At 37.7% G+C, this 14729-nt stretch overlaps 1 protein-coding gene across 1 annotated transcript in view; it reads right to left on the reverse strand.

Annotated features, from left to right (window-relative positions):
* CDC42SE2 (CDC42 small effector 2) overlaps nt 1-14729 on the reverse strand; it is a 93406-nt gene that overhangs the window by 54693 nt on the left and 23984 nt on the right. The window contains exon 2 of the mRNA XM_010725865.3: nt 14319-14391. The gene's annotated coding sequence lies outside the window, so the exon portion shown is untranslated. The remainder of the gene's footprint in view (nt 1-14318; nt 14392-14729) is intronic.

Genomic DNA, 14729 nt, shown 5'->3' on the forward strand with positions numbered 1-14729 from the left:
TGTTTGGTTGTTTTTGTAAATTATAATAACATAGTATTTCATATGTGCAGTCTCTCCCAATGGAATATCTGAAACTGAGTCACTAGGATTTTGCTGGAGAGCAAATCTGTTTGTAGAACTGATATAATTAAATAAACTCAAATGAAAAGCAAGCAGCAACTAACTTGACTGAATTGTCAAACTTCTGTAATCGTGACAATTCAGTTTGCCATGCAGAATTTCCCTATTTTAATTGAGATCTCATCTCTTCTAATGCCATACATCTGTTCATTTCTTCTTCTGTGTGTGTGTGTGTGGGTGGTGGTTATTCTCCTTGAATCTGCTGCCAAAGAAATACTGTGTCTATCAGGAAACAAATAAACAGAACTACAAGCTAATTGCTTTGTCTGGCATTACAGCCTTTTATCTGAAAGCTCACATTAAGATTAAAAAAAAAGTACACATTTAGATAAAAGTTACACATGCTTTTTAGTGAGTTTTTTTTCCATTATGGTTGACCTTCCTTAAATACAGGGGAACGCTTTAAGAAATTACTGCAAAGAACACAAGATGTAGTTGTTAAATTTGGCATTTAAGTACAGCCTTAAATCCCATCCCAGTCTAAAATAGTTTCCTTATTTTTCCGACCCCTCACAAAAATAACTTGAAACTCAAGTTATATGCAAGTATTACACAGGTGCCAGTCTTTTGCCTTTGCTCTTTAAGGCATGTCAACAAATACACCTATTGAGGGAACATGCTCTTCCTAGCCTTCAGCCCTCTTTCCGCATAGGCTACATAAAGAACTAGTAAAGGAAAACGCAAAAGAAAAAACGAACCAAGAATTGAATACCACATCATATTTACAATCAAGTGCCAGTAAATCCTGCTCTTATAGTTTTCGATGATGCTGTTACAGCTTTTCATCCTGCTTCTCTGCAGGACATGATCATCTCTGTAGCAGAGTTAGCAAATGGGAACATGTTTGCTCCAGACTCTCAGCACATCAGGTCAGCAAGTCAGCCTCACCAGAGCTCACCCAGAAACCATCAGATTTGCTGCTCTGTTTGCTCTGGGCCCTGACTTATGCAACAGACTGTTGCATAGACATTGAGGATTGGATTTAGGAAGTAAGAAAGCAAAAGAGAAAACAAACAAAAAAGTACCAATCCTACTGAAATATATCAAGTCATTGGAAAACAGTGTAAGCAATGTAACTTTTCATGTTGCCTTTCTTCATTACAGTAACTAGTTGAGCATGAGAGAGTAACAGCAGCACAGTAACAGCAGCTTCAAGGAAGGTATGAGTGGATTTGACCTCCCCTGGTTCTCTCAAGAGAAATGGGGATGATGGCTCAGGTGCTAGGTCCAAGGAAATCACACACGGCTGCTGCCCCTTCTCAGGCATCACCAGTCACTTCTTAAAAGCCCTCTGCCACTCAGCCACAGATCATTTGATTTAAGGTATTCACTGTTCAGTCATCTTTTCAAATGAGCTCTCCCTCTTTCCCAAACATGTAGAGACCTGTAATGAGTACAGCTGGATATTCAGTGAAGCTTTTTTTGTTCACATCAGCAGCAGTATCCCAATTCATTCAGGACTCTCCATGCCAACTGATTATATTGCTGCATCTTACAAATAAAACACATATTATGAATTTCTTTAGAAAACATCTGTTAGAATAAGTATAACCACTTGGTAAGAACCAATACAAATCTTACAAATAATCCTGTGAATACACCCGCACACACACACACACATACACACATATATGAATATATACATATGCACATATATATGTATTTACAATAAATTCATTTCTGAAACCACTACTTCTTTAAAGATTTTACGCATCTATACTAGAAAAACAAATTCCAACCAAATTACTTCATGTTATTCAACCTGTGACAGTGAATTGTGCACTGTATCAAATAGCACCACTCATTCTTCAAGAAATACACTTATCTAATTTAGTTTTAAAATCAAACTCATGCACAAACAAAAAGCACTGAAGTTTTTTCTACTCCATATGAGAACATACATACAGCATTATGTTGAAAACCACAAATTTCTAAAGCTCAAAGTAGATTATAGTTAAACATAACAAACAATAACAAGTAGCATGTAATTGATTTATCTTTATATTAAAAAACAAGAACAGAGATTTCCATCTAAATATTAAAAATTAACAAAGAGAACCTAGAAGACTGACAGGCACACAGGTTCTTCTAACTGCTTCTTCTAACCGCTATGTCAGGAGCTTAATTTGATCATACTCAAATGTGGCTGTTAAAGCTGCCCTAATTCTTTTCTCCAGTGCCTTGTTGCTAGGGCTGCAGCTGCATGGTCCATTCCTGTTGAAGTGCATGTCTTTGGAGGGGGACACAAAGGTTTTCATTATCTTTTTCTCAGAGCACTGGGCCATCAGAATTGTGCATTCCTCCTCTCTCCCCCAACCAGAGAGTACTCAGAGAATCCCAGCCATTCAATCATGACTATTTACATACGGACAGTTGCACCAGGAATCTCATACCTTAACTAAATTTCATGCGACTATCCAATTTAGTAAACAAGGTCTTCAAACACTGTTGAATTATGGTCCGTTTATCTTCACTATGATTGTATGAAAAGTTAACATTAGAGCACTGCTCCAGAACCAGAGGGGCATGACTTTCAAAACCATTAAGAACCATCTCCTTATTTGCTAACCCTCAAGTAACAGCTAACTTTAAAAATCCTGGTCATCTTCTGCATACACATACTTACGCTGGCTAGAACACAGAACAGAAAAGAACACAACTACCAAACGAGTACACATGCTGCTAATTGACACTGAACTTCCTTCTCAGTAATTAAATCTCTTATTAGTGTTCTATAAAAATGCTAATATAGCTGTGTCAGCTATGAAGGGGAGAGGGATATGAGCAGCGTTTTTATTCAGTATATTTTGTAAAATTTTAAATAATAACAATAATAATAAAATCCCAAGTTAAAATTGTTTCTTGGTTAACTCTGGTACTGTCTTGCTTATTCACATATAAATAAGTTGTTTATTATTTGTAGTGTCATCAGAATGAAAATACCCAAAAATAATTGATGTTCTCTTGTGATTTCTCTTCCTCTAGGCAAAACAAACAAACAAACAAACAAAACTACGGAATAGCAGAAAAAGAATTGGAAATAAAAATAAATGAATTCTTGAAAAGAATTCTGATGTCACTACATAGTTACTCATAAAAGAGCTTCGGTTTTTTTAGATGCTACATGAAAATTAGTAGTTTACAGTGAAAATGGAGAAGAAAGATTACATTTCATGGAAAGCCAACCAAAGTGATCATCATTTTGACAGTAATAGGCATATTCAGAGAGTACACAGGGAATAAAAGCATTGTAACATAATGTGTCAGATTATTACTCAGCAAAGAGATAGAATGGAAATCGTCTTTATTCTAGGCCCATTCTTTTCAGGTCCTAGAATAGCTTAGCTAAAGTAAGTTTTCAGTTCAGATTAGAAATTCCCTACCTGAAAGTCTGTCTCTCCAGCAACTGTGGAGAAAGCATCTGGGATTTATGCCAGCTTAGAGGAACTCAAGTCTCCATAAAAGGCAGTAGGAATTGCAGTGCTGGCTGCTTGTAAGATTAACACAGTGTTCTGACAAGGTTACACACTCAGCCAGATGATGACTTCCAGATAGAGTCTAAAACCAAAAGAATGTTACCGGTTCCATATGCTGACACCTGTGATCTAATTTTGGAAAGACTGTAGACAGATGTGTAATATTTTAATTCTGCACTGACATATGACATTTGCAAACTGTCTAATCTATTTTCTGCTAATCTTGCGAGAAACAGGTTAGACCATCCCTTTAAAGAAAGGCAGTGACAAACAAGTACAATTTCTGGAAGGAAACTCTTTTAAAAGTTCATATTTAGGAAAACAAAATAAAATAAAGCAAGACACTTATAGTTAACTATTTTGGTTTTTGTGCCATGTAACAACTTTATGGAAAATAAAGAAGTCAGGATAAATAATACAAATAGTTCAAATACTTCCACTGCAGTAGGAACTTAATCATTATTCTAACACCGAATTTGTAATGTCTTAACCTGTAATTGTGGTCTTCCACCCAGAGGCATAGAAGAAAATTTAAAAAAAGGTACCTGAACCATGTTTACTTGTAACAGTTGATTCCACCTATTCACTGGAATACTTGATTTCACTTTTTTACTCTTTTTCCTAGCCAAATTTCATATATGTCTCTCCATTTCCTATTATAATACTCCATAACTGGGATCACAGAACAATTGCTAGAAAGGACCTAAGTTTTTATTTTAAAGACATCCATTTGATAGAAAAAGGGGGGGATGGGATCAGGGGGAAGAGCCAGCAAACACACATAGTTCACATTATACAACACTCAATCACCATAAGTAACTCAAAGAACAAAGATGCTTAGCAGTCAGAGGTGTGGTGGAATAATACAAAGTTGCATTGAAATAACTCTAATTCTTGAATATGTAGCGCAGTGAATAAGGCTGTCTGGTGTTTACCGAGAAAGTGCATTTGCTTCTTATGTCACCTTTACACCCATTTCTGAATGCTTGAAAATATTTATATATACTTAAAATCAAGCATTCCTGTTGATCTATTGAGATGTGCACAAAGTCATCAGCCTCATCTTGAGACTAAGAATTCTAAAGAAATGCTGATTTAATTTTATAATAATACAGAATGCTACAAAATTTAGACATCAATAGTACCACCAGTAATGACAGCACATACTGGACATCAACTCATTAATTCTGTACTGATCCTTTGATGAGGAAAAAAAAAAAATGTGAGGATTTTTGAAGGAGTTCTGAACACACATCAACTACAATATCTTAATGAATGATATATTGAAAATGTAGCATCTAAAAACAAAAACAAAAAAAAAAAAATACTACCAGAATGACAATGTAATAGTGAAAAGCTTTACAGTCGAAGTGGCTGATATTCCTTCTTTTCAAAATTGCTTGTTCACATTGAAAAAGTGTCCTCCAAATATAACCAGTTTCTGAGACACAACCTATTGTTTCTGGACAACTATTAATTCTATTAACATTGTGAATGTATTTGAGCTTTCTAGCCCATCATCCCATTAAAGTCTTCAGAACAATGTGCCCAATAGCATTTGAGTCCCAGGTACAAATTGTCAGCATAACCACACCAAGAACAACCATTACAGCTTCTTGAGATAGAAGCAGCTGAAAGAGACAGGAAAAGACAGAGAAGTAATGAGAAAGGATATAATGGGATAAGAAAGGGAGAGAAGAAGCAAGGCAGAACAGAGTAAAAGACCATGCTCCTGAAACAAGTTTTACATTTAAACACAAACAGATTGAGTGGGAGATTTAATCTTGAACAAACAAATAAAGGGAGTTAGGGGTGGGGGAAGGGAAGTAAAAGCACATGTAATGATACCACAATAGATAAACAGCTGCATTAGGAACCTTTGCATCTAAATATTCAGAGGCAAAGACAGGAGATACTGAGGAAGCAGACTGAGAGCAGGAGAAGAGGGTAAAGAAATAAAGGAGAAATTGCACTTATGAGAATGCAATTGTTGACAAAATATTTTTCTGGATGTTTTTCCCATGCCAATTTTGTCAGAAAGATTAAATGATCTATCACAAACTTATTTTCCCAACAACAGAAAAATCAAGTGGGAAGATTTGAGTACATGTTAGTCAGGTGATATGTACTTTAAAATCAGCTGAGATTACACAAACACAGGTCACCACGTGCCTTTTAATTTACTTGCCCAGTTACAAACTGCTAAAAGGCAAAAAACATTCACTATAGTAGCATTCTAGTCAACTGGGGCATTTTGAGTAAAAAGCCTTGTTAGAAGTTTCACAAAACATATCTGGAAAGTTTGGTTGCTGGTTTGCAGCAGTGCCAAGTATCCAACAATTTCCACTTCACACCTGCCAAGCAAGCACTCTCAACTGCAGTTTCATCCTGCTGTTTTACAAGTTAAATGGCAATTTTGCTTCACTCTTGGGCCCTCCTTCCTGCCCAGTCTCAATAATTAATCACAATGCTTTTCCATGCACCCAACTCAATGCTCTGAATAAAGTCAGGGATATGTATCCTCATCCATGCATTAATCTCTGGGAGAAGGTATTTCAGATTTCCATCTTCACATAGAGAAACTACCATTCCAAACAATACTAACTCGAAAAGATTACTCTGGAAATGGGAGCTTAACTGGCATTACCATCCTCATTTTCTAATCCACTCATGTTGATTAGAAAGCAAACCAAATGAAGTCACAGCAACTCCCCCACTAGTCTTTTCCTGCTCTATTCAGTTCAAAAGCAGCACTTTTCTTTTTGCTGTTCTATAGGACTCAGATAAACTATGGTTCCAGGCCAATCTTCCAGTTCTTCAAACTCCTGCTGCAGCCATACAATGTGCTCAGGATATTGTTCAGCATCTGAATTTAATTCATCCTCAAGGCTAGGTGCCCCAACTTAACTGACAGAATAACTGTTGACAAATAATGGAAACAAAGTCTAATAAAACAGCCTCAAAAGAAGTTAGTCATACATAATCCAGACAGACAGGCAACAGCAATAAAAGAAATTTTTTGCCTGCTTACACTCCCTCCCCAGTTGAGTCTGAGATAACATTCCCAGCAGAATTAGTAACTGTGAATCAAGAAAGACAAGAAGGGTTGAAGACTGCTGTACATTTCAATAGAGAAGGAAAGACAGACAGGCATGACACTTCTTTGAATGCCTTCAATCAAATAAAGAAATTGAGTTCTTGAAAAATACTGCAGCCAGCTCACGCCTAAGAAGGCAGGGGCAAGAAGAAATTACTTTGTTCACTATTAAGAAGTATAAGTTACATTGCAGAATCTTGTTTTCTGAGAAAATTGATATTTGAATGAAGAATTTCAATAAACGTTTCAGATCAGTCTCCCTTGAACACTTGGTAGCACCTAAACTTCTGAACTCAAGTGTGACAACTCAGGACATAAGTACAAAAAAAGCAAGACATCTGTGAAACATTTATGTCTGAAGTAGAATGTTTGTAAGATTTTCGAGACAGTATTTTTAATCTAGTTGCCAAAGATCTGAGTAAGTGATTACTGGAAAACATATGTCCTCCAAAGCTTAAAGTACCTTCTCAATTAAGGGAGTATCCTGTAGCAAGCAGTACATAAAGTTAAAAACAGAGATATAAAATAAGCCATTCTGTGTCTTTCCATGTATTACAGCAAGTGTTGGTCCAAAAAAAGATGCCAAAATGATATCAGAGTATCTTCTGTTGGCAAAGAGGAACTTGAAATTAAATTACACCATTAGCAAACATCTATCATTTACTATTTCTTTCTTTAGAACATTAACATAGAAAAGCATATTATACTCTTCATTTTCTTGAAGAAAACAGACTACAAAATATCTCTAAATGGCCAGTCAGAAGTTAAACCTGTATTTAGGAACAAAATTTAGACAAGATAAAGGAAAATATCTTCCCATAAGTTCTCTTTTGCAACCAGCCTGCTGCAAAGACCAGATTCTGACATTTCATACGAGGTCTTCTCTGCCTCTGCCCAACCAGGCTTACATGACTTTAAGTATCTTGTTATTTCATGCTCTAGTGTAGGGTTCTTTAACTATGTAATACATGCATACTTTCTGATAGCACTACACATTGGATGCTAACTACAGAGCTGATGTACAGAAGACAAATAGCAAGCACTAAATCCCTGACAAGGATTATTAACACTCCCCCCAGGAGTATTCCCCATCCTAGGAAATGAGACTTCAGTGCTCAAGTAGTTTCAGGACATTCTTCTTCAGCATGCTAATTGCAGATGGCAGTCTGTCTTGAGCATTATGGAGGCTTGGGGCATTCAGGACAAAAACTTGAAAATATAACTGTGAAGAACACTGTGCTTAAGAGGACAGGAAGCACACACACAACTATATTTCACACTCTACATAAATGTATCCAAATTAAGATTACAGCATATGTCTGCACTTCCAAAAAGAAAAAAATACAATCTTACAGAAAAGAACTCTCCCATCTGGTAGAGAGACTTTAAATATCATTATAAAATATATTCTATAGCTAGTTAGAAATCAAAATATAAAACCTTGAAAATGAAAGATCTCTCAGAGTGCACATGCAACATTCCAAAGTGCAGTCACTGAACATTATGCAGGTATATACTTCAGTTATACTTTCTGGCAGCATTTATTTGGAGGCCTCAGACTTTCTAAGTTCTTCCTGTAGACCTAAGACTAGAGGAGGGTTTACCCACAATGGACAAAGTGGTTTAAATATTCAATTTAGATATCAACCAATTTTCCTGCCACACTCTCCAATCCTAATTTTTGGTAAATATTCTCTTCATAGAGACAGGTATAATGAAAGTTGGCTTCCATTATAGCAATTTTCTTACTGGACTTTACTGACTTACTTCTGTTTTATGTTTTCCATTTGGCAAAAAGCTTCAGTGACTTAACACCACAGGTGTACTTTACTGTGAAAAGCAACAGCAATTGTCAAACTGCAGACTTCTGCATTAACATTGCTCTGGATCAGCTATGCTCTACACTGAAAGTAAACAAAGTACTTCAGCTCTTTAAAAAACAGTTCCATTGGCTTTATTTCCCTGTGTAAGAAGCCCTATGAGTTAGTAACACAATCCAACTGCACCCCAGAGATTTGACCCAAGTTTAACAACTAAAGTGTAAGACACGCAGAAACACAGTTGGTGCAAGGGACAACAATAAAGAAATGCGAGTATTTGTACAGAAGAGCATGCAAAAGTAAGTAACATAAGGGCACAGTTTTCACACTTGTGTTACTGCGAATAGTTAATCTGCAAGATTAGTGGGAACTTGTGAGTGAAGAATGAAAGTTACTTAAATTAAGCTGAAAAACAGCAATCATTCATACTAAAAAATAACATCTGTTAATTTTTTTTTCCTTTGCTTTTAAAGTGAAGAGCACACATCAATTTAATCAATTATTAAATTGAAAATTAGAGTGATGAAAAGACATTTGATGAAGTCTACGCAATTCTGCAGTTACTTTCAGGAAGTGAGAACTCAAAGAAAACCTTACGTGGAAAAGACAACCTATGAACCAAATTTTAACACCATATACTACAAAACCAAGGCAACAGAAAAGACAATTCATATTATGAAAATAAGCAGGTTTTTCTGTAGTGGTATCCAGATAAACACAACCCATGAATAGTCTGCTAAGATTCTAAGTTAGTACTTCTGACAGCATGCTCTAGACTTTCAGTAGGATAAGTGGTATGTGGCAATACTGGAATGCAAAAGGAAAATACTTTTTTTTTTTTTCCCAGATCATTCTGAGTTTGCTCCATGCAGTTGGAAAGAATTGGTTTCAAAATATCATAAGGCTAGGTGAGGAATATACTAACCATGACGAAGAGCCACAAGTCTTAATGCCATTCTCTCATTACTGGAAAAACATCAACAAATCAAATTCACGTGACAAGTCTGGCTATGTGAAGATGCAAGTATAGCCACACAATTGCACGGGCTCAAGGGAAGGAAAGGCTACAGGCTTCTCAGTATAGAGGCAGCAAGGAATGGCCTTGCTGCACTGTTCTGCACTGTCATTTCATGCCAGACTGAACAGCAAAATACTTAAAAATAAATGAAGAAATGTATTTGTTTTCTTGTTTAAAGGCTAGAATAGGACAGACTGCAAGATGTTTATGGAGATACTACCCTTCCAAATTTCAATAGCTATCAGTGAGACAGGCCAGGAAGGCTGTACTTCTTGACCTGTAACAGAAGCTTCCTGCAGACACCCCTGGAATATGCACAGAAAGGGAAGTCAACAGGTTAGAAATACCCACTACACTTCGCTTGTTTCTGGCACAAGAGCACAGTACAGATATTTTCACACTGTGGAGTTCTTACAAACAAGGAAGGACTAGTTGGGAATGTGAAGGCTGAAGACTATGTTGGATGTAGCGATCATGAGATGGTGTAGTTCAGGATCTTACAAGGAAGAAACAAGACAACAAATAGGATTGCAATCCTGGACTTCAGGAGAGCCAATTTTGAGTCCTTCAAGGACCTACTTGTAGATATACCATGGGTTAGAGCATTGAATGGTAAGACAACCCAAGAGAGTTGGTTGACATTCAAGTACCAATTCTTTCAAGACCAAGATCAGTGCACTCTTGAGAATAAGAAATCAGGCAAAGGTGGCAGGAGACCCACATAGATTAGCAAGGAAAAGGTAAAACTCAAGGTAAAACTGAAATGAAAGAAGGAAATCAATGGAAAAGGGGTCTAGCCACTCAGGAATAATATAGGAATTTTGTCAGGGCATATGGAGATGCGATGAGGAAGGCTAAGACCCACCAGGAATTAAGTCTGGCAAAGGAAGTTAAGGACAACACGAAGGTCTTTAAGTCTGTCAATAGCAAAAGGAAGAGAGGATGACGAGAGAGCAGTGAAGGTTAATCTACCTTGACTTAAGCAAGTTTTTTGACAACGTTTCCCATAATATTCTCGTAAGTAAGCTTAGAAAGCATGGGACAGACTATGGAGTGGAATAAAATTGGCCTACTGGCAGAGTAACTAGAGGGTGGTGATCAGCAGTGCAGTCTAGCTGGAGGCCTGTAAATCAAAAGGTTTCTCAGGTGCTGATACTGCATCCAGTCTTGTTCAGCATCATCCGTGTCCTGAATGAAGGAACAGAATGCATCCTCAGCAAGTCTGTTGATGATAGAAAGCTGGGAAGAGTGGCTGACACTAGAAGATTGTGCTGCCATTCAGCAAAACCTGGACATACTGATGAGTTGAGTGTAGAGGAACCTTGTGAGGTTCAATGAGGGTAAATATAGAGCCCTACACGTGGGGAGGAATAACCGCATGCATAGGTACAGGTTAGGGGATGACCTGCTGGAAAGAAACTCTGCAGAGAAGGATCTGGTATGCTGGTGGACAGCAGGTGGACCATGAGCCAGTAGTGTGCCCTTATGGCTAAGAAGGTCAGTAGTGTCCTGGGGTGCACTGAAAAGAGCGTGGCCAGCAGTGTCCTGGTGAGGCCACATCTGCAGTAATGTGTTCTGGGCTCATGAGTTCAAGAAAGACAGTAAACTACTGGAGAGAGTCCAGTAGAGAACCACAAAGATGATGAGGGGCCACACCATCCCCATTATCAGGAAAGGCTGAGAGACCTGGGACTATTCAGTCTGGAGAAGACTGAGGGGGGTAGTCTTATTAGTGCTTATGAATATCTAACAGGAGGTACTTAAGTGGGTGGGTCCAATCTCTTTTCAGTGGTATGTAGCAACAGGACAAGGGGTAACGAGCACAAATTGGAACACATGAAGTTCCACATGAACATAAGGAAAAAACCTTTACTTTGAGGGTGATGGAGCACTGGAACAAGCTGCCCAGAGAGGTTTTTCGCTCTGAAGATATTCAGAACCTGTTTAAACACTTTCCTATGCAACCCATTCTTGCTTTAGCAGAGGGTTTGATTAGATGATCTCCAGAGGTGTCTTCCAAAACTTATGATTGTGATTCCACAATTCGCTTTGCCTCTTGTCTCCTCTTCTCCCAGTGTATCACTGTTGACTATCTCCAGTGCTTGAATAGAAGCCCTTCCCCTTTCCCACTGGTTTGTTCCTGCACCAGTTCTCACCCATGCATAAACCCTCCTGATACACTCAGTATAATCCCTGTTCCCCTTAAACATGCTACCTCCATTCCTTGGTCTTCCTCTTCAATCACAAATCACCAATGTCTTTCACCTGCTGTTATTATCCCTATAATCTGCCACCCAAATGCCTGTTGTCTCTTCTCACCCTTCCACCAACCTCCACTGGATGCGTTTTTGTTTTATTACTTCATCTGAATACCATTTTCTTCTCTTTGCTTTCTTCCCCAAACTCCTGACAGAATCTCCAGAACAGATATTTCCTATCTCCACACACCGTGCCAATTCCCCACTGAAACATTTTTTATAAGGTAGATATATAATCTTCCGGATCTATTCCTAAGACATAACAGCACTGAAGCAGGCCACAGATGAAACAGCAGGGCCAGAAGAAGCAGGGTGCACCTCCTGTCCCTGATGTAGGACACCACCTACCCTTCCAGTTTCGGATGCTGGTAATAAAAACTACCTCTTTGTTACAGATCTCTCCAAGATAAATACATGTGTGGACTCCTCCTTTCTTAGGCTCTGCGGCACACTGCTTACAACTAATAGCAAAATCACAGCTGAAAAAAGCAAGTATGCTCATAGAAAGGAAGTGCTTAACATGAAAGGTAAGCCCAAACATGTCTGTTATTGTAGTCATACTCAAAACTATTCAGAGTTGTCAAACAAGCTTGGGAGAAGGGAGAGAGAAAGAAGAGGGAAAAAAAAAAAAAAGTAATTTTAGCTATTAACAAATATTTAAATGAAATTCAGTTGACTTTGATTGTGTTCAGGGGAAATCATTGTTTGACTGTTACTCAAATTATATATTTCATGAATGGAGCTCAGAAGCAGAAAGGATGATGTAAAACAGAAAAATATTTATTTCTTAATACTTGAATAATTAAATATTATGTTGCATGCTCTGCTCTTAGAACAGAATTCTGTACTGTGTTCACAAGACACATCTCTTCCTGAGGAAGCAACACATGTAACACTTTTTTCATCATATTTCCTGAAGTACTGTTATCTAACAATCTGTCTTAAAAGTTCATACAGAATTTTTAGACAACAGAACAGAAAACAGTAAAGGAAAAGTATAATTTAAAACCTTTTGAATCCATTGATCTCAATCCTATATAAATGTGCAGCAATTATATCAACTATTCAAGTTGATATAGAATAGATATATCCTGGAATTTTGTTAAAGGTGAACTCAGCTCATTAAAAATAATGGCCATTAATCTACATTACATTACACACCAAAGCATAAGTGCTCGAGGGGAATTAAGTTGTATAGACAAGCTGAATGGGTCTTTCAGAGCTCAGCAAACTACAATAAGCGGTAACATTATACTAAATTTAAGTAAAATTCTTAGTCATGAATGAAAACCAGAATTTTATCATTTTACTGGAGAATTAGATATAGCAAATATATTTTAAAAACTTAATTTCAACAATGAAATAGACATGGAAAATTGACATAAAATAATCAAAAAAGCCGAAGAGAATATACTTCAGTACAATAATTAAGGAAAAAAAATAGATAAAATAAGTGGAGCTGCACATATCAGGAATACCTGAGTCTGTTAGGCCAATAAGACAATTCAATGCTATCAAAAATAATTCATGAAATTAATTGAGGGTTACAAAGCACGTGGACTCCCTATTAAAGTTAGTTTGAATTAGGTATGAATATTAACCAATGGTTTTATTACAAGCACAAAAGAAGTTTGCTTATCATAATTTTGCTGGATTTGTCATCAGGGACTCATAGAATCAGAATGGCTTGGGTTGGAAGGGACCTCAAGGGTCCAACCACCCTGCTGTAGGCAGGGCCACCAACCTCTATACCTAATTCTAGACTATATTGCCCAGGGCCCCATCCGACCTGTCCTTGAACACCTCCAGGGACGGGGCACCCACAACCTCTCTGGACACCCTGTTCCAGCACCTCACCCCTCTCTCTGTAAAGAACTTCCCCCTGACATCCAACCTACATTTTCCCTCTCTCAATTTAAAACCATTTCCCCTCGATCCTATCATTATCTACCCTTGTAAAGAGTTGACTCCCCTTCTGTCTGTAGGCTCCCTTTAGGTACTGGAAGGCTGCAATGAGGTCTTCCTTCCACAGCCTTCTTTTCTTCAGACTGAACAAGACCAGCTCCCTCAGCCTGTCCTTGTAGAGGAGGTGCTCCAGTCCCCTGATCATTTTTGTGGCTCTCCTCTGAACCCTCTCCAACAGTTCCTTGTATTTCAGTCTTTCTTGTATAGGGTGCCCCAGATCTGGACACAGTACTCCAGCTGGAGCCTCACAAGGGCAGAGTAGAGACAGACAATCCCCTCCCTGTCCCTGCTGGCCACCTCTCTTCTGATGGAGCCCAGGATACCATTTGCTTTTTGAGCTGCAAGAGTTGGCTGTTGGCTCGTGTGCCACCATCACAAGGGTGGCAATCAAAATGATTTTTAGAATTCATGAAAAGTGCCATGAAATCAGTACCAATCTATTTAAGGCTAAAAACCTTATAATGACTTGATGGTTTTGTGAACAAAACAATGAATATTCATAGACTCATCATCCATGTTCAGCTGAACATTTAAAACAAAAAATAAACTAGCTGTATTGCCTACCTGTATTTCACAACTTCAGTTATTTCAGTCGTTTCTGTAAGCAGCAAGTTATTTACTGAAGATATCCCCAATTCTAAAGAAAAGGAAAAAATAGTGTATCTGTTACAGTTGTCACTATAGATTATCTACAGCACAGAACAACGGAACTTCATGTTATTATGAAGAAAATACAAGAGAAATCAACCATCGGGCCAAAATCAGGAGCTTCTTCATCTCTTTTCCTTTGTGGAGCACCACAAATAACATAACTCACAAAAGCTTGATAGCTCCTGGCATCAGTGAATGAATTCAAGAAGCAGCTTCCTTGGTTACTGCAGTGTTTAATGCAAGTACTGATTTGTTGCACTTTTGGTGTTCTTTACTAATATGTTTCCACAAACAAGAGTTGAGGAAATACACAATTCTTTTTTT

The sequence above is a fragment of the Meleagris gallopavo genome, chromosome Z, assembly GCF_000146605.3.
Source record: "Meleagris gallopavo isolate NT-WF06-2002-E0010 breed Aviagen turkey brand Nicholas breeding stock chromosome Z, Turkey_5.1, whole genome shotgun sequence".
NCBI lineage: Eukaryota > Metazoa > Chordata > Aves > Galliformes > Phasianidae > Meleagris > Meleagris gallopavo.